General features: G+C 39.6%; 1 long non-coding RNA gene across 2 annotated transcripts in view; it reads left to right on the top strand.

The window, feature by feature from the left end:
• LOC121819986 (uncharacterized) overlaps nucleotides 1-24057 on the top strand; it is a 50111-nt gene that overhangs the window by 10533 nt on the left and 15521 nt on the right. The window contains exons 3-4 of one of the 2 annotated variants that reach the window (XR_009601366.1): nucleotides 455-572; nucleotides 23468-23656. This is a non-coding gene — a long non-coding RNA (uncharacterized LOC121819986). The remainder of the gene's footprint in view (nucleotides 1-454; nucleotides 573-23467; nucleotides 23657-24057) is intronic. The other variant, XR_006060397.2, reaches the window with a different exon arrangement.

Here is a 24057-nt window from a genome sequence, read left to right as displayed (position 1 = left end):
TTCCCCCCATTATTTAGTTCTTAATTGATATTTTCTTTAGAGGAGGCATGACAAAACAAGGACAACAGAACCAGACGAAAACAATCCCATAAGAATAAGTTGATTAATTACTGCTGATTATTCATTATGAATTCATAACTCATAATGTTGGGGCTTCCCAGGTAGCGCTAGTGGTAAAGAATCCGTCTGGCAATTCAGGAGATGCAAGAGTCACAGTTTTGATCCCTGGCTCAGGAACATCCTCTGAAGTAGCAAATGGTGATCTACTCCAGTATTCTTGCCTGGAAAATTCCATGGACAGAGGAGCCTGGTGGGAAGAGTAGGACTAAGTGACTGAAAGCCAAAGCCAAGCCGCTTTTATAACATTGATTGTGACACTTGACACTGGTAGATAAGGTTTCTGATTAATTGGTTGTTTGCTAAATACTTTAAAATTTCAATCTTTCCTTTAAAGGGAGCAACCACCATTGCCAAGCAAAGAATTAAAACTTCCTTAGAAAAATGTCACTGTGTATGGAAGGGTTCCATGGTTTGTTCCAGAGAATGGACAGAAGTTGAAAATCATAGAGAAGGTAATTGCAACGCAATTTAAAGAGCTGTTTACTAACGTCTTGGAATTTCAGGACCATGTTCCATTCTGGACAAGAATTGCAAAGGCCTGGCTTTGTCTTAGGTGAATGTAAGATGTGAAGGATGTGGATATAAAATAAGTGGATCATGTGCTACCTCTGCTTGTGAATCAAGAAGTGAGCATTCAAAATTTAACTGCTTGTCAGATCAGGTAGCCAGGATCCAAGAAAAAGTTTCCTAAAAAATTGTCTGGGCTCTTCTGCTGAGTGTTTTTTATGAGCAACCCCAGATAATTTACTCAGGGCCCTGCTGGGTGACCACCTGGGCATCTAGCCTAGGTGGCAAGTGTGGGCCAATTTTAGGACATTCTCTATTTGCCATCAGATGGATTTTAGGGGCCCAGTGGAGTCGCACCCTAGAAGTATCCCTGTCTCTAAGACTGAGGGGGTAGAATGGAGGGAGGGGAAAGGAAAGGCTTACTGAACTGACTTTTCTGTTCATCTTTAATCTTCCACCTGTTGTAAAAGACCGGCTATTAATGAAAGCTGACAGGCAGTCTCATTCAGTTTGGGAAGGAAATTTGAAATGCCAGAGACTTTGGAAAGTTGTATGTCTATTAACTTGGACTTGCTTAGAACCATCAAGAGAGGTAGTAGAAGTTTCTGTCCTTGGAGAGATTTTATGAAGGACTGATGCAGAAGGTGTGAGGGTGGGCAGGCCAATTCTATGTTATTTTACAATTTGGGGAAGCTATGATAATTTTTAAGACAAGGTGGAATGAATTCTGGTTTTAGGAGAAGGGAAGTTTGGGCCTAGAAGGTTTTACCATGTGATTCTGTTGTAGAACCTCTTCTTGGCATAGCTGTTAAAATGTCAATCCAGCCTCTGGTTGAAATCTACATACTTTCTCTAGTGCTACTTTCACAAAGTGGTTGATCAGAACCCTTACCTTCCAGCCTCATGTTTAGCTGCTCAGAAGGAAGCTGAAGAAACACCTTGGATTTAATCAAGGCAAATGATGTGTTTACCTCAGAACATTTTAAGTTAATGAAAAACCTGGAAAATATCAATTTAGTCATAATGCAAAGTCCAGAAAGCAGTAAATAATTCTAGCACATTCCTCTGTCCGTGAAACACAAAACTAGCTTTGTTTTATTTTTTCTATCTAAATCTATTTTCTGTTTTAAATCTCAGTGGGATATATTTTCAGCTTTGAAAGGCTCATTAAATCACTGATCCCTAAATTAGGTTCTTTCCAATGGGTTTGAAAAACACAGGCACCCATAAGTTCGACTAATTCATACTGTCTTGAGTTGTCTGGGGGAACACATTCATGTTCAGACAGACAGACTTGGTCAAACTACTGAATCATTACAAGCAAAAACATTTTAGTTTATCAGTGTATATACCTGGAGGAATTTAAACTTATCAATATTGGTCTCAATCCATATTTATTTTGTGGTCTTCACTTTATGGTTGACAGATTAAACACTTTATTTGCATGCTTTAAAAGGTCTATAAAGAACAATTAATGCTCAAAGTATTGCTGCCTGGGGCATGGCTTGGGTGGAAGGAAGAAGTGTTTAGAGATCAGCGTGGTAAGGTGTAGCTTCCTGAGACTGTATTGCAGGAGAGGTATAAGGAATCCACCCATTATTCAGCCATAACTTACTGAGTCCCTGCTATGTACCAAGACTTGTTTTCGTTGCTACAGATACCACTATCTACCTCATGGCCTTAACGATTTTGTCCATTGCTCACACTTGTTAGGGAGAGCTTATAAGAGCTATGTAAAGAGAAATATGAACAGAGAAGCCTGACAGGCTACAGTCCATGGAGTCTCAAAGAGTTGGACACACCCGAAGTGACTTGAGACGCACGTAAAGGGAAATAATGAAGTCAGATTATGGTATTGATTGAATTGGGACTGATCCTAGGACCATTCAAGCCGGGTCAGCCTAACCTTCTCTTATTTGTGGGCTCCTAGGAGTATGTCAAGGCTGTATATTGTCACCCTGCTTATTTAACGTCTGTGCAGGGTACATCATGAGAAATGCTGGGCTGGAAGAAGCACAAGCTAGAATCAAGATTGCTGGGAGAAATATCAATAACCTCAAATATGCAGGTGATACCACCCTTATGGCAGAAAGTGAAGAGGAACTAAAGAGCCTCTTGATGAAAGTGAAAGAGGAGAGTGAAAAAGTTGGCTTAAAGCTCAACATTCAGAAAATGAAGATCATGGCATGCGGTCCCTTCACTTCATGGGAAATAGATGAGGAAACAGTGGAAATAGTGTCAGACTTTATTTTTTTGGGCTCCAAAATCACTGCAGATGGTGACTGCAGCCATGAAATTAAAAGACTCTTACTCCTTGAAAGAAAAGTTATGACCAACCTAGATAGCATATTAAAAAGCAGAGACATTACTTTGCCAACAAAGTTCCATCTAATCAAGGCTATGGTTTTTCCAGTGGTCATGTATGGATGTGAGAGTTGGACCATAAAGAAAGCTGAGTGCCGAAGAATTGATGCTTTTGAACTGTGATGTTGGAGAAGACTCTTGAGAGTCCCTTGGACTGCAAGGAGATCCAACCAGTCCATTCTGAAGGAGATCAGCCCTGGGATTTCTTTGGAAGGCATGATGCTAAAGCTGAAACTCCAGTACTTTGGCCACCTTATGCGAAAAGTTGACTCATTGGAAAAGACTCTGATGCTGGGAGGGATTTGGGGTAGGAGGAGAAGGGGACGACAGAGGATGAGATGGCTGGATGGCATCACGGACTCGATGGACTTGAGTCTGAGTGAACTCCGGGAGATGGTGATGGACAGGGAGGCCTGGCGTGCTGCGATTCATGGGGTCGCAAAGAGTCGGACATGACTGAGTGACTGAACTGAACTGAATTGAACTGCTGAGGGGTCAGTTTTCCAGGAAGCTATGTAGGCTTTGTGATCAAGAAGCCAGTGATTAGTCCTCAGATTGTAGGTTAATTTAAGAGCAATTTTTATGTGTTATGTCATAAATGCCTTAGCAGAAATTCAGATTAAGCTGGTAAAATAAAACTAACAGAAAAACTTATGTGACCAGGAGAATAAAATTCATTTTTATCCTATTGCATATTGTGTAAAAAGTTAGTGATTCAAAAATGGCTAGCATTATTGAGTTCTTACCATGTACCAGGAGCTGTACTAAGTATATATAAACCCTATATATGTATCCTGTCCTTTAATCTCATTGTCAGCCTTACAAGCTGCATAGTATTATCATCTCAGTTTTACTCTTAGGGAATTGAGGCTGAGAGAGGCTAACCAAGTTGTTCAGCATCATGTGGCTACTGGATGGGAGCTCCGGAAGGCAGTGGACTTGAATCATAGTCTCTGCTCAAAGCTCATGCTCTCACCTGGGCATGATCAACTTAATTTAGCTCCTGGTGTAAACCAACATCCACCACTCTTCCTGTCTCTCCAAGCCATTAATGGTCCTGGTATCTTCTCCAGCCAGAACCTGGGAATCACCTTGACCTCCTTTCTTCTCTTTGACTTTCCCCCTCACCCATCAATCTTTAGGTCTTGATAGTTTTAATTCTTAGTATTTCTTGACTATGCCTACAGTCATCATTTTTAACCTGGACAACTACAGTAATTTCCTAACCAGCACCTCTCTCTTCCAATCCGCCTTTACAGCTGCCAACAACACTAAACAACAAAGATGTTCATGCTGCATCTCTGCTTAAAAACCCTCAGTGACTTTTTGACCCTCCACTCACTCTCTCTCAGTCTGTGCTTCAGAGACCTTGAACTAGTTGCAGTTGGCTGATTGGGCTGTTGCTTCTTTGCCTCCATCTATCCTTTTCTCTATGACCAGGCTCCTCATGGTTTTCTGTTCAGGAAATTGGCTCTAATGTCTCCTCTGGGAGTCTTTCCTGGCCCTCCCAGACAGAGGTAGGTTCACTGCCTCTGACTGTACCTCATGTGTGTCTTTGTGATACAGTCATCACCACTTTGAGTTGCAATTTAATACCCACCTGTTTTCTCCCACGACATGGTGAATATTTCAAGACAGAGTAATGCAAACTATCAGATAGACAGTGTAATAGCAGAAGCTGTCCACAGCAAAAGGAGCACCAATAACAAGTATCATACAGTACCCTAAGGCCTACCATAAGTCCTGCTTAGGGTCATCAGAAGAGAAGCTTGTACATATAGGGATCCATGACCTGGGCACCAATTTTCCTGTTGTGATCAGCACATGTACCAAATGTTGGCCCTCTCAGCATGATCCCTCTATACTTCTCTACTGGAATGTACTCATCTAAAGTTCCCATTCATGGCGTCAACTATGCTGCTCCTTAAGTTTGCAGCAGAGTAGCTTTTGCCAGATCTATTGTCCATCCTTACTAGCTGGGCATAGTCCCTTTGCCCCTGCACTTGCAGAAATGTCATAGGGACATGGTCTGTTTTTGCCTCAAAATAATCTTAAATGACAAGAAAACCTATATCTATGTCCTTTGAAGTGGGAATGCAAGTATTCAGCCTATTGAGGATACATTTTTAACTTGAAAACAAAAGCATATGAGAAGACTGCAGAGAGATGAGTGTCTAGGATACAGTACTGAACAGTAGGAGAGAGGCTGAGCTGAGAGTGAGGGAGAGGAGAATTTCATCTGGTTCCTGCCTATTGCCAGTTGTGTGATGCTGGACAGATTGTTTAATGTCTCTGAGCCTCACCCTCTGCATGTGTAAAATGGGATAGTATAAGACCCACGTGAATGTGTAACACTCCAAGTCACTTCAGAAACTTGGCATATGAGCAGAACTCAATTAATGGGGGTATTCTGTAACAAATGAATCTATTGTGTTGTTGTTTAGTCATTAAGTCCTGTCTGATTCTTTTGAGACCCCATGGACAGAGGAGCCTAGCAGGCAAGATTTCCCAGGCAAGATTTCCCAGGCAAGAATGGAGTAGGTTGCCATTTCCTTCTCCAGGGAATCTTCCTGACCCAGGGATCAAACCCCTGTCTCCTGTGTCAGCAGGCAGATTCTTTACCTCAGAGCCACCAGGGAAGACCAAGTGGACTTATAATAAATGAAACTACATTTTCTTATTTAAATTGCAGTCTGAATGATTGCCCTTGGTTAAGATAATCTCTCAACTGATAGATTTTTCACCAAGAGACCCTTAAATCAACCAAACAGCAGACTTGAACTGTAGTGAAGATTAATTCTGAACAAATGAATCCAAGTCTAATATGATCTTAAAGACAGGATTGACTACCTTTGCTGCAGCTACTCTAGGTCTGCCTTGAGGCCACTAATACTACATTTGCTCAGAGTCCAGACCAGGGAGGATTGGATCCCTACAAAATATCACCCCCATGGCAAAGAGTGCCATGATTAACCCAGCTCCTAGCACCAGGGGTCTTTTACTGGTCACAAGATTGAGCCTTTAGCAGCTTCTCCAGGAGCCAATGTCAACAGACCTGGAGAACTTATGTGTTGCTCTCTCAGAGGCTCTGACGTAACCACTTAGAGAACAAGACAGACATGATTATCAATTGGTCTTCAGATTTAAGGAGTACCCCTTATGGGGAAATAGAGCTCTGATTTTGACAACCTTCACTATAGCTCCCAAGGAAATCAGCATGGCTGTTCTTATTTTATAGGCAGAAAACCCAAGGCACCAAGGGATTAAATAATTTGTATTGGAATGAGATTTTACTAACTCCATAGAAAATTGACCTAAAACTTAAACATGGATAAACCACATCCTTTATTTAAACAATATTTTATAGTCTATGATGAAAGAATACTTAGAGATGGAATTTCCAGATTGGCTATTCATGAACTTACAGAAAAATTATGCAACTTTCTATTCATTCAGCAAACATTTATTCAGTACATATCGAGTGGTGAGCACTGTGGTGGGTATGGGGGGACAAGCTCATAGGAGACTATTACCTGCCCTCAAGGTAATCAGGAGGAGACACACATGTAAAGAAACAGAACAAAATGGTATAGACACTGTGCTCGTGACAGAAGTCTTTATGCATTACAGTAGGACACGTGTCTTGAAAGATGACTCTGTTTGTTTTGCCCTGAGTAGGCTTGGCAACAGGAAGAATGCTACTAACCCGAAAAGAGTGGTGGTCCTTGCCAAGTGTAAACCCACAAATTGGTGAATGTAATAGATGTCTAAGAGCTAGAAGTCATGAGTGCATGTGTACAGGGAATGTTATCATTTATGTTCAGGATCTGAATTGAGATGGTAATTATTTTCTAAATCCTAAAAAACTAGACTTTTGAGTCTCCTATAATTTGATTTTAAATAATAATTTCTTGCTCAAAGCTATCTTGCCAAAGTAGAGACTTACCATGGGAAAGGCCCAAAGAGGGAGTCCCAGGCCTTGCCGAAATTAAATACAACTTTCAACTCACTTATGTGCTCTCTTCTTAAACATTCCCTCGCGTTGACTTTGACAGCGTCCCATTTGCCTGCCTCCCCTCTAACTCACCAGCACCCCTTCCTACTTTCCTTTACTGACCCAGATGAATGACCCCATGAATCAGATTTATCTCCTCTTTGAACTAGACTTCATCTCCAACCTATACTACCTGAGGTAGTAGATTCATGCTGATCTTCTGACTTCAAAATTAAAGTTTATTCATGCAGAATAATATATTCTATATTTAAATAATACAGAAAGAGGAAAATTCTCCATGATCAAGTTTAAGGTTAGGGGTGGAGTATAAGTCAGGGTTAAGGCAGATTCATTGCAAAATGTTGAATTATAAACTTCAAGCTCTGGGAGGGTACTTGTAATATGTAGATATAGTCATTTTATTTTAACTTCAGTTGATGCAGTACCCTGATGCTGGGAAAGATTGAAGGTGGGAAGAGAAGGGGACGACAGAGGATGAGATGGTTGGATGGCATCACCGACTCAATGGATATGAGTTTAAGTAAACTCTGGGAGTTGGTGATGGACAGGGAGGCTTGGCATGCTACAGTCTGTGGGGTCCCAAAGAGTCAGACACAACTGAGTGACTGAACTGAATTGACTTGAACTAATGAAGGCTGCATTCTTTTTTGTCCTGCTGTTGCTGCTGCTAAGTCGCCTCAGTCGTGTCTGAATCTGTGTGACCCCATGGGCGGCAGCCCACCAGGCTCCCCTGTCCCTGGGATTCTCCAGGCAAGAACACTGGAGTGGGTTGCCGTTTCCTTCTCCAATGCGTGAAAGTGAAAAGTGAAAGTGAAGTCGCTCAGTCATGTCCGACTAGTAGCGACCCCATGGACTGAGGCCTACCAAGCTCCTCCGTCCATGAGATTTTCTAGGCAAGAGTACTGGAGTGGCTTGCCATTACCTTCTCCGCTTTTTTGTCCTACCTCCTACTTTTTCTCATGTTGGAGTTATCACAGGCCTTTTGGAGAACAGGCTAAAGAAAAGTTGAGTTAGAGATCCTTTTGTTTAGGTCAGAGAGTTATTTTTACATTATTAGCAGTTATATCCATGTAGAGCTGTTCAGCTAACTGATTTGGTGTAAATTATTTCTAGGTTCACTCCTGTCATCCATTCATCTATTGCTTTGAGTCACCAACATTGTGACACAAAAGTGTAAGCCCAGAGTTGGCATGGAAACAGGAGAATGAGCTATAGCTCCTAGCAGTGAAAGGATGTGGGTGGTGAAGAGGAAACATGGTTTGAATACATGGAACCAGAAGCCAGTCTGTGGAAAATTCTTCTAGTCATCTAGCATGCACAATTGAAAGTGAATCATTTAGTTTTCATCAAAGCTTCATCAAAACAGAAGTTCTTTGTTGCCAGTAATGTATTTGAGACATTTAGAAATATTTTAAAAATCTCTCAAAAGGGAATTTTTATCAGAATTACTGTATTTGTGGGACATACATATGCAGTGGTACACAAAATTTACAGTACTGTATATCTTTGTGAAGTTACATGTTTTGTATATCTCAATATATCACTGAATTATGTGGATATATTGGGGAAATATTTACATTTCTAACTTACTTAAAATGAAACACTGACATCAGCAACAATTACATTGTTGTAATGTATCATTACAACAAGTTTTGTTGAAGAGTTATTAAGTTCTGTTCATTCAAAGAGCTTTTAAGATTGTTCATGGCACAAAAAAACCTTAAGATGCCCTGAAATTTTACACTCATATATGAAAGAAACTTGGTGGAAGTTTTCCTATATTTGACAACAAACCTAAGAATATATGTATTTTCTAGTAGCAAACTGTGATGCTAAACTATCAGTAACTATCAGCAACTTTTCTAAAGAGTCAGAAATTAAAAACAAATTTAGATCAGTGATGCTGGAAGAATTATTTTTCTGTTCTCTTTGTGTGTGCAACTCAGTTGTGTCTGACTCTTTGCGACCTCATGGACTGTATCCCACCTGTCTATAGCATTTTCCAGGCAAGAATACTGGTGTGGGTTGCCATTTCCTTCTCCAGGGGATCTTCCCAACCCAAGGATCGAGCTCATATCTTTTGTGTCTTCTGCATTGGCAGGCAGGTTCTTTACCACTGGTGCCACCTGGGAAGCCTGTTGTCTCTAAGGACTGATATTGCAAAGTCATTGGCATATGAAGGGATGATCAAGAAGTATATATTCAAAAAAGAGGAAGGAGTTCCGTAGAAGTCTGTTAAGTAGTTAAGAAAAAATGGTTATTTTTCTGCTTTTATTTTAATTTTGCCTTTGCAGCTTTCCCAAACTTGTAATTTGCTATATGTTTTTAACTCATTCTAAACAACACTAATTTTCATAACACATTTATTCGTTTTCCTTCATATGTAAGATGTAGGCCCAATAATACCCGAATCCAATGTTAGTAGGAATACTGCTTTTATGATTTTGAAAAGATGGTGATTTTACATGTTAACAAGGTGGTCTGACATCAAATGGCTGCATCAAAGTGTTGGGTCCAAATGCCCAGCTTTGAATCAAGCCCATCCCAGGGATGACAGAGCCTGGTGGGCTCCTGTCTATGGGGTCGCACAGAGTCGGACATGACTGGAGCGACTTAGCAGCAGCAGCAGCAGCAGCAGCAGCAGCAGCATCCCAGGGTGGGGCTGAGCGCTGCTGGCTCAGGTCTCACACATGCAAATTAGGCCTTTGATGTCCTCTCCAAGTGAGGTTGTACCTATAATCACTGGGACATGCTGGACAAAAAGCAGATTTTCATCACACACCTTTATCCACAATCAGACCACATGCCCCGGGATGCACTTTGAATTGATACTAAAAAAGAATTATCTTGTGCCTAGTATAATTATAATGCATTGGATTTTTCTTCCTCATATAGACATTGATTTGTTAAATCTAAAACATTTAAAATGGGCCACAGTTTCTGCAACTTTGCCTTGACCTTGGGAAGGTTCTGCCACATACCTCTGATCTTGGCTCTTGGGCTATGAAAGCTGTGCTGGACTTTTTTTTTCCCTTGGTGTCTGGCACATAGTAAGCCTTCAGATATTTTTTTGTTTCCCTTCTTTCATTATTGTTTTTCTTGAGGTACTTTTTTTTCGGTCTGTCAGGTATGAGGAAATTTTTAAGAAAAGAAAACATATCTGACACATTCCAATTGTATTACCAAATGACTGCCTTTATTAAGCTGTCTAGGGTGACAGAGTCCAGCTCTATGACAGCATAGCACCTAGAAACTGTCTTTACAGCTGGTGTAATTTTTCATTGTTTCACACAGGACTGGAAGTAAACTAATTAACTATGACAATCAGAATGAATCATGCTTATCTAGATGAAGACCTACATTTAACTGAAAGATGATGTACTTGAACTCTAGTCCTCATCCTGTGGGCAAAATAATAGCAATTAATAATAATAGTATTGATAATAACACACAATGTCTCTGCTTTTGAATATGCTATCTAGGTTGGTCATAACTTTCCTTCCAAGGAGTAAGCGTTTTTTAATTTCATGGCTGCAATCACCATCTGCAGTGATTTTGAAGCCCCCCAAAATAAAGTCTGATGCTGTTTCCACTGTTTCCCCATCTATTTCCCATGTAGTGATGGGACTGCATGCCATGATCTTCGTTTTCTGAATGTTGAGCTTTAAGCCAAGTGTTTCACTCTCCTCTTTCACTTTCATCAAGAGGCTTTTTAGTTCCTCTTCACTTTCTGCCATAAGGGTGGTGTCATCTGCATATCTGAGGTGATTGATATTTCTCCCAGCAATCTTGATTCCAGCTTGTGTTTCTTCCAGTCCAGCATTTCTCATGATGTACTCTGCATAGAAGTTAAATAAGCAGGGTGACTATATACAGCCTTGACATACTCCTTTTCCTAATTGGAACCAGTCTGTTGTTCCATGTCCAGTTCTAACTGTTGCTTCCTGATCTGCATACAGATTTCTCAAGAGGCAGGTCAGGTGGTCTGGTATTCCCATCTCTCTCAGAATTTTCCACAGTTATTGTGATCCACACAGTCAAAGGCTTTGGCATAGTCAATAAAGCAGAAATAGATGTTTTTCTGGAACTCTCTTGCTTTTTCCATGATCCAGCAGATGTTGGGAATTTGATCTACATTCATAACCTTGTGAAATTCTTTTAAGAACTTTAGACAATGGGTACGGCCTTTTACCCATGTCTTAGAGAGAACAGTGCTGTGTAGGAGGTTAAGAGCCTGTCCCAGCATATACCGGGCAATGAGTGGAGATCTACGACTGTATGGTTTCTGTGACTCTTGCATTTCTTATGGCATTTAGATTAATGCTATTCAAGGATAACACTTGCTGTGTTGATAGCCTCCTGCTCTCTCCTTAAACTCCAAGATGGAAGCCACTGTAGGAAAAACTTGGATGTTGTACAAAATTTTATCACTCCAGAAAGTCTGTGGTGGCCTCTGGGCATAAAAATAGAAGGAAAAGACAGAACAACTAAGAAAAGCAAGAAAGACCTTGGCATTTGGAAGGAAATGAAAGCAGGAGGGTGGTGAGCCATGGGAAGGTAGATAGGTAGGAATTACCGATGGCTTCCCCAAAGACTGTAAACACTTACATAGCATTGCATATGTGCCTGACGCTATTTTAACCTTCACATCAGTTCTGTGAAGTAAAACATTGTATTAATCCCAGTTGGTAGATGGCAAAGTTGAGGCACATGGAGCTTAAGCAGCTTGCTGGTTGAACTCAGGCATTCTCGCACCTGAGTCTGCTACCCTATGTGATGGAGTCAGTTTATTATGGAGCATCCACGTGGGATGTCTTGGATCGGTTGGGTTTAAAGCCTGAAATATAGACTTAAGGCTGGGATTGAATATACAGGTGTACCCGTGTCATGTAGGCTGAAATTAATGATTTTTCATCACTTTTTTGGTCTGTTTTACACCAGAAGATTTGAGGAGGATGTTGTTTCTGTTTGTGCTTTCAATTCAGATAAACGTCTCTCTGTGTTGTAGTACATGGTTTTAAAGTCTCCTGGTCTTCCATAGATTTCCTTGTGACCAGATGTATTGAAATCAAAATACCATTTCATTTATTTTATAAAAATTTTTTTAAAATTAAATTACTACTATTGTTGAGATAGTACTAACTACTGTAGTACTAATAGCAGTAAAATAGTATCAAAATACTGTAATTATTAATTATCATTTAAAAGGCATATGTAAAATAAAGCAAAATGCATATGGATTCCTAACAAACCCTTGTATAATATCAACATTTCTTTATCTAATCCTGGTTTTATTCATTTCTGAAGAGAATCTTTTCATCTTGTCTTGAGTTTTAGTAATTGTATATAAAAATGATTTACAGGTATATTCCTAATGTTAGTGTACCAAACCTTCATTGCTAGCCTAGTTTTAAAATTCTTGCTTTAACTCGGCAAAAAATACCAAACTTTATCACGAATTAAAAGGGAGGCATTAGTCTAATACTGCCAAAGCACCTTTAGTTTAGCATTGAACTAGAGCAGCATGACAGAGAAAGCAATGGCACCCCACTCCAGTACTCTTGCCTGGAAAATCCCAGGGACAGAGGAGCCTGGTGGGCTGCAGTCCATGGGGTCGCTAGGAGTCAGACACGACTGAACGACTTCACTTTCACTTTTCACTTTCATGCATTGGAGAAGGAAATGGCAGCCCACTCCAGTGTTCTTGCCTGGAGAATCCCAGGGATGGGGGAACCTCGTGGGCTGCTGCCTATGGGGTCGCACAGAGTCAGACACGACTGAAACGACTTGGCAGCAGCAGCAGCAAAGCAGCATGAGCAGTAATGAACAAGAGGTGGTTTCAGCTCTGGGTGGGTTTACAGTCCAAGGAAGCATGGAGAGTGTAAACAACTGATCTCAAGACAGTATGTACAAGGCTTCAAGGGGCACAGACAAAATGTGCTGGAATCAATGACCAGGGGAAATGACCAGAGAGGAAAACACATGTGGTCTATCCTACATTAGCCAGTGGGAAACACCATACTGATACCCAATTCTTAATTTGTGTAAATAACACCACAGTAGCTAATACAGTCACTTAGAATGATTATACATGGAACTTATGTTGTGTAAAGTGAAAGTGAAGTCGTTCAGTTGTGTCCGACTCTTTGCGACCCCACCCCACTGTAGCCCACCAGGCTTCTCCCTCCATGGGATTCTCCAGGCAAGAGTACTGGAGTGGGTTGCCATTTCCTTCTCCAGGGGATCTTCCCAACCCAGGGACTGAACCCGGGTCTCCCGCATTGGAGGCAGACGCTTTAACCTCTGAGCCACCAGGGAAGTGTGTGTAAAGTCATTATGTCGTGTAAAGTCATTCCTAAATTTACAAGGTAAATATACCTGGAGTTTAAGGATTTGAATGAGATATGATGAAATTTCATCACTGTGCTAATTTTCCATTTTCCATCCTAATTATCTGAGTTCTTTATATTATCTCGGTTATTTCAACATATTTTCCTGTGTATATTCTGTTGTAGTTAAGTCCTTGTCCTTCAGATCTAAATAAGTCATTTCAAGTCATCCAGCTACAATTAGGCCTTGAATCTGACTCCTGGTTGGGAAGGATTAACTTAAATGGCTCGTGCCTCTCACTCGTCCCGTATTTTCTCTATTTTTATTTAATTGTGTGGTATCTACAGAAGTGCATGGAATTATATAATCTGTTAATTGCTTCTCATGAAGAAAATTAAAAGAAGGTAGTACTGCATCAGGTAAAATTATAAAATCCACTTATGGGGACAGAGACAATTTCTTTGCAGGTTAATTTTCAATTTTTTGTATTAAAATGGAATTATATGCTTAAATCGTTGACACTTTTGTCTATCAGCATGGAGTCTTGATTATGAATTCAAGCACTATGAATTTTGTGCTATTTTCCCAGCTCTCCTAACACAAGTAAAACGTTTGCTGGTAATAATAAGTACAGATAGATTTCCTAAGCTTGTCTGACAAATAACTGAATTAAGTTCCTAACTCAACTATTGAGGCAAAATCCTAGGTTTTAATGCCTCTTCCTGTTTAAAATTGTCCCCAATATGCCGTACATTGAAATGCTTTGTCCTTTTCTGTTCCTGTTTTAGTCTCCTTGTCTCTTTTAAGAATGTGACCCCTCCCACATCGCCTTCCCCCATGACTTAGGAAATAAGCTTCTGATCTCACATTTAAATTTTTTTCGATTTTTCGGAGAGTGGGGATGCGCGTTCCAGCTTTTCTTCTAAGGAACCTCACCTGTATGGTGTTCAGTTTCACTTAGCTGCTGTTTTTCAGGCTCTACCTCCTTCATATCATTAGTCCTGCCTGCGGGCTGAGGACCAGTCTTCTTCTTCTCACCCCAGCTCACACAGTCCACGTGCGCTCACACAATTAGTTCATGTTGACGTGTAAGCTGGTCACAAGATTGATGGCCTTTGAGTTAAATGTGGCTCTTCTGAAGTGATGAAAATCCTAATTTAAACAAGCTCAGGCCAAAAAAAAAAAAAAATCATTGACTCACATACCTGAAGAGAGTAGGTAGGCTGGAGATTTTGGCCTGGCAAGATACAGTGCTCAGTCACTTTAATCGTGTCCGACTCTTTATGACCTCATGGATTATAGCCCACCGGGTTCCCCTGTCTATGGGGGTTCTCGGCAAGAATACTGTAGTGGGTTGCTGTGCCCTCCTCCTGAGGATCTTTTTGACCCAAGGATTGAACTCACGTCTCTTATGTCTCCTGCATTGGCAGGCGGGTTCTCTACTACTAGGCAGGATCCAGAGGTGCAAATAATGCAGCTGACTTCCTCCATGAAGCGTGCCCTGGAAATTTTAGCCAATCCCAATAGGAGGCCTTTTCTTTCTGATATTCCAGTGCAGACTCTGAGACCAGCTCTTGATTGGACTAATTCAGATAACTTGCCACCCTTGAGCCAATAATTGTCACGAGAGCCATTGAATATGCTAATTGGGCAAGCATAGGTCATGCGTCTATTCTTGGAACCTGGCAATAAGGGTCAGTCCTATCAGAAACACAAGGGTTTAAGTGGGGGAAAAGTGGTACCCAAATGAAAATCAGGGTGCTCATATGGAAGAAGAAATGGATACACATATCTATTCTGATCTCCTTCCCAGGCAGACTATGATCCTTTCAGAGCTATGTTTGCTATACTTGGATTTTTAACCCAACTCATCTGTATCAAGAATACTGTAGAAGATGGTGTTTTCATTTACCACTAATAGCAAATCGTAACTGCAGAGTAACAGAACAGTGATTTAGATTTTTCCATATTTATAGATTGGGCAGGAAATATCTACTATCTTTGCCTCTATGGTTGTTAATAATAGCTTGGGATAATAGGAAAGATCCTTAGGAGAACAGATGATAGAACTTCATTGGTGACCCCACATTCGTGAGCCCAGATATCCATGTGCACTCTGGTCTCAGAACTTGGCTTCACTCCAGGGCATGTCTTACACTGTTCTGACTCATCTCTGTCCATGGAAGGCATGCTGGGTGTCTGACAGGTTGGATTCTGCCAGTGTGACTATCACAGATTTGTTGCCTAATTTGTGTTGTGTGACTTACCAGCTTGTGTGGCTTTGCCTGGGACCTGGGATCTGTAACCTCATGGACATTCAGTTAAAGTGCTGCTGGTTACCAACTTCAAAGGGTGATCATAAGGGTCTTTTAAGTTAATGTGAAAGTGGAGTGGCCAGACACACAGACAGTTGTCAGTAAGTGATAAAAACACGTCCTTAGGACCTGCCTCCTGCTTGGACTGCTGACTCTGCTCTTTTGGAAGTTTTCTCTATTTCATCTCTTCTTTGCTTCCCCTTCACCTGTTCACATTTGGTGAATTTCTTTTCTTATGGAAAGAACACTTATTGTGAGATTTACCCTCTTAACAAAATTTTAGTTAAATACTATGTTATCATTGACTATCAGTGAGTTCTTCATGAGTTTTTAATAATTTCTGTTGCATTTATTGAGTGCTCACTATATGCCTGAGCTTCTTCGATTGTTAATCATTTGAACCTCACAACAAGACTATAGGTGGACATTTAGTGTTTTCATTTGACAGATGGGGAAACTGAGGCTTAAGTTGTGCACAAGAAGAGGGCAACATCACAAAGCTGTGGAGACAGTCCTGGAACTCAGGTCAGAATCAGTCTGACACCCTTGTTTTCATCCAGTGAGTGGCCCAGAAACTTCAGTGTGCATGAAACTCCCCTGCACTGCACAAAGTACACATTTCTGAAGTTCACCCTCAAAGGTTCTGAAGTGATGACTCTGGAGTATGTCAGAGAAATACGCATTTATCACACATTCTCCAGGTGATTGTCCCACAGGTGGTCCACAAACCAGAAGTCTACGGGTCGACTTGAGATGACTGATTCTCTTCCTATGCTTTCTCCCCTCCCCTACCTTCTCTAGTGGAAGGAGAGGACTACAGTGCTACCTGAAGGTTCTGGCATCTGCCTTGCTGCCAGGCACATGGTTGCCCTCTCCTGGGTTCCTGCTTTTGTAAACAATTCCTTAACCCTTTGAGTATCCAAACTAATCTGATCCTCTTTGAGCCACTAGCACTTGAATTGATGTTGAGAGCACGTGTGTTCAGCATGTTCATATGAGTTATCTGGTGTGTGCTCTACCTATAACAGGAGCTCAGTGTTTATAGGTTACTTTTCTGTTGTGTAAATTTCCATTTAGTCTGCTTCCCTTTGTATGCTCCATTTCCCTCAGCTAAGCTGTAAGATGCTTAAGAAAAGAGATGGACTGCCCTTCCATTGCCTCTGTATTACCTGAAATCTCTTCATACCCACTCAGCAAAGAATGGTGACTCATTTGTACATAATAGAAGATTCATAGTACATGTTTATTGAGTTAATTTAGCATTCAAAGGTGTTAGTTACCACTATTCTTTCATAGATGATGAGATTTTCATGACAAAATCTTTTGAATATTTACACTTGGTTTTCCACCTTAAACATTCAAGGGGGAGGAAAGAATAACCCCATTTTAGTCTCAGAGGTAAAATATTTAACTACTCAACATTCTTTGTTTTGCATAAAGAAATGTTTAACCAAGATTCCTCAGGTTACAATCAGATGGCCAAACATTTAAAAACAAATGTGTGCATACAAATATGCAGGCAGCATTTACCTCAAAACACAGATGCTTATGGATTATGTCTCTACTATTTCTTTATAGGAGCCCAGGTGTTTCTTTGTTTTTTTTTTTTTTTTTTTTTTTTAATAAAGCTTGATCTGTCTTTTGGCATCAAAGTCCTTATTGGACACAACTGTTGAGATCCTCAAAATTCAGACATAGCCCTAGGAGTTAGAAATAAAACTCTAAAATAAAATGCCTGATTTATAGCATGGTGACTGTAGTTGAAAACACTGTATTACATAACTGAAATTAATAAAATTTGCTAAGAGAGTAGACCTTAAATGTTCTCACTAAAAAAGTGAATATGTGAGGTGATGAATGTGTTAATTTGGGGGGATCCCTTTTGCAACATATATGTGTATCAAATCATCATTGTATGCTTTAAATATCTTACAATTTTATTTGTTGATTATACCCTAATAAAGCTGAAAATAACTAAGAATAAGGTACAATGCAGGCTTTTAGACTAGTTGTTGTTATTGAGTCACTAAGTTGCATCCAGCTCTTTGTGACTTCATGGACTGCAGCATGCCAGGCTTCCCCATCCTTCTTCATCTGCTGGAGTCTGCTCAAACTCATATCCCTTGAGTTAGTGATGCCACCCAACCATCTTATCCTTTGTCATCCCCTTCTCCTCCTGCCCTCAGTCTTTCCAAGCATCAGGGTCTTTTCAAATGAGTCGACTTTTTGCATCAGGTGCCCAAAGTATTGGAGCTTCAGCTTCAGCATCAGTCCTTCCAATGGCTATTCAGGGTTTATTTCCTTTAGGATTAGCTGGTTTGTTGTCCTCACTGTGCAAGGGACTCTCAAGGGTCTTCTCCAGCATCACATTCTTAGACTAGAGAATGGTTAGTTATATCAAAGTGAATATCATGAAATTGTAGCCGGGATGCTAATTAGCATGGGGATGAGTGTATGAGTCATGAAATTTCGACTGGGGTGGCAGAAGACAGGCTCTAGAGCAGTGCTGGCCAGTAAAAGTATGATGTTAAGCCATGATACAAGTCACATGGGCAGTTAAAAATTTCTGGTAGCCGTAATAAAAAAAGTAAGGAGAAACAATTTTAATAACATTATTTAACCCAGTATCTCTAGAATATTATCATTTCAATATATAGTTGACATGAACGATGATATACTTTAAATTTTGCTTTTATGTGTTGTTTTTGAAATCTGTTTTGTGTCTGTGTTATTTCCTTTTTTATTTTTGGCCATGCCATATGGTGGTTTGCGGAATCTCAGTTCCCTAACCAGGCATTCAGCCCAGGGTCATGGCAGTGAAAGCACAGAGTCTTGACCGCTGGACTGCCAGGGCACTCCCCTATTGTGTGTTTTATACTGACTGCACGTTTCAGATGTTTTAATAGCTACAGTTGGTTAGTGGCTTCTGTATTGGACAGTATAGGAGCCTCATTGATGAAAGGATTGGGAGCATCATGCCAAGTAGACTGGCCTGATCTGACTGTTTCCTAGAGAATGCTTCTCAAACTTTAATATGCCAGGGATCTGATTAAAATGCATATTCTGATCCACTAAGTCTAGGATTCTGGGGGTAGGTCCAGGATTTTGTATTTCTAACAAGATTTAAGGTGTTCTTGATGCTTCTGGTCTGTGACTCACACTTTGAGTAGCCCCAGGTTAAATAGATTAACTGTGATGGAGAGAAAGAAAAACAAGTAATTAAGTTCCAGGTGGGTCAATCAGAATATTATCAGCAGAGGGAAAATGTTTTCCCTCACTAAGTTCCTTGGCCCATGAAATGAGAACTTCTATCAAAACTTCTGCTGTCCCCAAAAAGTAAAGGAAGCCATTTTATCTACGGCTTTCTCTCCTTCTAGCCTATGACTGAAATCTGCTGATATGTGCTTCCATGGGAGGAGAAGAGAGAGCAGATCTGTTGATAGAAGGTATTTCATGTCATGAAAATAAAATGTCTTTTAATTCACATAGAATTCATTTAATGTATTTCAAAACATTTTATGGTTTTCTCCGTAAAGTTCTTGAATATAATTTGGTTGATTTATTCCTATGCAGAATTTATCATTTTTGTTGCTATAGTAAATCACATTTTAGAAAATAACATTTTTTCTCCATTTGTTGCTGGTGTCTGGAAATACAGTTGATGTTGATTTCGTATCTAGAAAATCTACTAAACTTTATAATTAATTTTCATAAGTTACATGGATTATTTTTGGATTTTCCAAGTAGACTATCATGTCATCTACAAATAATACTGGTCTTTTTTCTTTTTATTTCTTTCCAATTCCATTCCTTTATTCCTTTTTCTTGTCATGTTATACTGTCTAGGTTTTCCACTGAATCACTGAGTTTATGAAGTGAGAGTGAGTATACTTGCATTGGTTTTGAAAGATTTAATATTCACAATTAAGTATGTAATTTGTTGCAGATGTTCTTTATCAGTTAAAGGGTATTTTATTCTATTCCTTTTTTTTGAATTATGAAAATCTATGCTGTTGTGCTAAGTTGCTTCAGTCATGTCCGACCCAGTACAGCCCCATAGACAGCAGCCCACCAGGCTCCTCTGTCCCTGGGATCCTCCAGGCAAGAATACTGGAGTGCTGCCAGTTCCTGCTCCAATGCAGGAGAGTGAAAAGTGAGAGTGAAGTCGCTCAGTTGAGTCTGACTCTTTGCAACCCCATGGACTGCAGCCTACCAGGTTCCTCCATCCATGAGATTTTCCAGGCAAGAGTACTGGAGTGAGTTACCATTTCCTTCTCCATCTATGCTAAATTATATCAAATAAAGTTTTGCATCTATTGATTGGATCATATGTTTTTCCTCTTCTAAGCTACCTATATGGTAAATTCTATTAATACATTTTTGAATATTGAACATACTTTTCATGTCTGGAATAAACCCTACTTATGAAATATTTTGCTTTTTATCAGTTTAGTTCAGTTGTTCAGCCGTGTCCTGCAACCCATGGACTGCAGCACACCAGGTTTCCTTGTCTGTCACAAACTCCTGGAGCTTGTTCAAACTCATGTCCATCAAGTCGGTGATGCCATCCAATCATCTCATTCTCTGTCGTCCACTTCTCGTCTTGCCTTCAATCTTTCCCAGCGTCAGGGTCTTCTCCAATGAGTCAGTTCTTTGGATCAGGTGGCCAGAGTATTGGAGTTTCAGCTTCAGCATCAGTCCTTCCAATGAATATTAGGATTGATTTCCTTTAGGATTGACTGGTTAGATCTCCTTGCAGTTCAAGCGACTCTCAGGAGTCTTCTCCAACACCACAGCTCAAAAGCATCAATTCTTCAGCATTCAGCCATCTTTATGGTCAAACTCTCACATCCATACATGACTACTGGAAAAACCATAGCTTTGACTAGATGGACTTTTGTCAGCAAAGTAATGTCTCTCCTTTTTAATATGCTATCTAGGTTGGTCATAACTTTTCTTCCAAGGAGCAAGCATCTTTTAATTTCATGGCTGCAGTCACCATCTGCAGTGATTTTGGAGCCCCAAAAGATAAAGTCTCTCACTGTTTCCATTATTTCCCCATCTATTTTTCATGAAGTGATGAGACCAGATCCCATGATCTTAGTTTTTCGAATGCTGAGTTTTAGCCAGCTTTTTCACTCTCCTCTTTCACTTTCATCAAGAGGCTTTTTAGTTTCTCTTCACTTTCTGCCATAAGGGTGGTGTCATCTGCATATCTGAGGTTATTGATATTTCTCTTGACAATCTTGATTTCAGCTTGTGCTTCATCCAGTCCAGCAATAAGTTAAATAAGCAGGGTGACAATATACAGCCTTGATGTACTCCTTTTCCAATTTGGAACCAGTCCATTGTTACATGTCTAGTTCTAACTGTTGCTTCTTGACCTGCATACAGATTTCTCAGGAGGCAGGTCAGGTGGTCTGGCATTCCCATCTCTTTTTTCCACAGTTTGTTGTGATCCGCACAATAACAGGCTTTAGCGTAGTCAATGAAGCAGAAGTAGATGTTTTTCTGGAATTCTCTTGCTTTTTCTGTGACCCAACAGATGTTGGCAATTTGATCTCTGGTTCCTCTGCCTTTTCTAAATTCAGCTTGAACATCTGGAATTTCTTGGCTCACATACAGCTGAAGCCTAGCTTGGAGAATTTTGAGCATTTCTTTACTAGCATATGAGATGAGTGCAATTGTAGGGTAATTTGAACATTCTTTGGCATTGCCTTTCTTTGGGATTGGAATGAAAACTGACCTTTTCCAGTCCTGTGGCCACTACTGAGTTTTCCAAAGTTGCTGGCATAATGGTTGCAGCACTTTCACAGCATCATCTTTTAGAATTTTGAAATAGCTCAGCTGGAATTCTATCACCTCCGCTAGCTTTGTTCGTAGTGATGCTTCCTAAGGCCTACTTCACTTTGCACTCCAGGATGTCTGACTCCAGGTGAGTGATCACACCATTGTGATTATCTGGGTCATTAAGATTTTTTTTTACTCTTTTTTTGCATTTATTTTTTACATTTTTTGTTTTTTATGCATTGCTATATTTGATGCTAATGTTTTGCCTAGAATTTTTATATTTTTGCATGTTACTTAGATTAGCCCGGGAGACTCTGTTTTTATACTTTCCTTATTTATTTTCATGTCGCAAATGTAGTTAATATAATGAGGTATTGCTCATACAATGAGTTGGTGAGATTTTCCTGTTTGTCACTCTTAAAAGAATGTGTCTATGTTTATAATGATCTATTCTTTGAATGTTGGAAAAAGCTTTCCTGTAGAAAGCCTGTTGTTTTCATTTTGGGGGATATTGATTTAGTAATTCAATTTCTTCAATTTTTATAATTCTCTTTTTCTATTTCCTCATAGGTTGATTTTTGTAGTTTGTGTTTTCTTAGTAATTTATCAGTTTTACTGGTTTTCAATTTTTTGGCATAAAGTTCTTCATTTCTGTTATCATTTTGCTGAAGAATTGTATGCCAAAAAAGTGAAAGCCAATATTATCCTTAAAAAGAAAAAAATGGGTTCATTAATCTATGAAACTGGTTTCAAATCTTTACTGATTTAGTTTTCCCATCATCTATCAATTGTAAGAGAGAAATTAGTTATTAAATTTCCTTGTAGTTTTAGGTATGTTTTAAAAATATTTTTAAGTCTATGTTAGTAGGTACAATTCAGTTTATTAATAGAATTAATTTTTTTATTTTTATATTATATTGGAGCATAAGTGATTAATAGTACTATTTTAGTTTTAGGTCTACAGCAAAATGATTCAGTTACACATATACATATATCTATTCTTTTTCAAATTCTTTTCCCATTTAGTTTATTCAGCATATTGAGCAATGCTCCCTGTGCTGCACCGTAGGTCCTTGTTGGTTATCTTTATAAATGTAGCAGTGAGTATACGTCAATTCCAAATTCCCAATCTATCCTTCTCTCTACCCTGCTTCCCTGGGAATCATAAGTTCATTCTTTAAGTCTGTTTCTGTTTTATAAATAAGTTCATTTATATCTCCTTCTGGTAAAGATTCCACATATAAGGGATGTCAAATGATATTTGTCTTTCTCTATCAGACGTACGTCACTTACTATGATAATCTCCAGGTCCATATATATTGCTGCAAATGGCATTATTTCTTTCTTTTTAATGACTGAGTAATATTCCATTGTATGTATATACCACATCTTCTTTATCCATGCCTCTGTCAATGAACATTTAGGTTGCTTCCATGACTTGGTTATTGTAATTAGTGCTGCAGTGAAAATTTGGGTGTGTGCTTACTTTTAAACCATGTTCTTCTCCAGACATATGCACGAGAGTGTGAATGCTGGATCACGTGATAGTCTAGATTCTTAAGGAACCTCCATACTGGAGCAATTTACATTCCTACCAACAGTGTAGGAGGGTTCCCTCTTCTCCAAACCCTTCATAGCATTTATTGTTTATAGATTTTTTGATGATGGTCATTCTGATTGGTGTGAGGTGATAGCTCATTGTAGTTTTGATTTGCATTAGTCTAATAATTAGCAAAAAGTTGAGCATCTTTTCATGTGTCTCTTGGCCATTTGTATGTCTTCTCTGGAGAAACGACTATTTGGTTCTTCTGTTCATTTTTTGATGAAGTTGCTTTTTTTGATTTTGAGTCACACAAACTATACATTTTGGAGACTAATCCCTTGTAGGTTGCATTGTTTGCAAATATTTTCTTCCATTTTGTGGGTTGTCTTTTTGTTTTGTCTATGGTTTCTTCTGTTGTGCTAAAGCTTTTGAGTTTAATTAGGTCATATTTGATTATTTTTATTCTTATTTCCATTACTATAGGAGCTGCTGCTGCTGCAAAGTCGGGTCAGTCGTGTCTGACTCTGTGCGACCCTATGGACGGCAGCCCAACAGGCTCCTCTGTCCCTGGGATTCTCCAGGCAAGAATACTGGAGTGGGTTGCCATTTCCTTCTCCAATACATGAAAGTGAAAAATGAAAGTGAACTCACTCTACTAGAGGAGACAGCTCGGTAAAGATATTGCTGAGATTTTGTCAGTGTTTCTCCTGTGTTTCCTCCATGAGTTTTATAGTATCTTGCCTTACACTTAGGTCTTTAATCCATTTTGAGTTTATTTTTGTGTATGGTTTTAAAGAATTTTCTAATTTCGTATTTTTACATATAGCTATCCAGTTTTCCCAGCAGCATTTATTGAAGAGACCATCTTTCCTCCACTGTATAGTATTACCTCCTTTGTTGTAATTTAATTAACCATAAGTGTGTAGGTTTATTTCTGGGGTTTCTATCCTGTTCCAATGATCTGATTTCTGCTTCTGGGCCAGTACTATAGTGTTTTGATTACTGTAGCTTTGTAGTGTAGTCTGGAGTCAGAGAGCCTGACTCCTCCAGTTGACTATTCAGGGCCTTTTGTG

Source organism: Ovis aries, chromosome 7 (genome assembly GCF_016772045.2).
Source record: "Ovis aries strain OAR_USU_Benz2616 breed Rambouillet chromosome 7, ARS-UI_Ramb_v3.0, whole genome shotgun sequence".
In the NCBI taxonomy this organism is placed as follows: Eukaryota; Metazoa; Chordata; class Mammalia; order Artiodactyla; family Bovidae; genus Ovis; species Ovis aries.
Note: the sequence above shows the minus strand (reverse complement) of the source record. Positions and strands in the feature narration are given on the sequence as shown.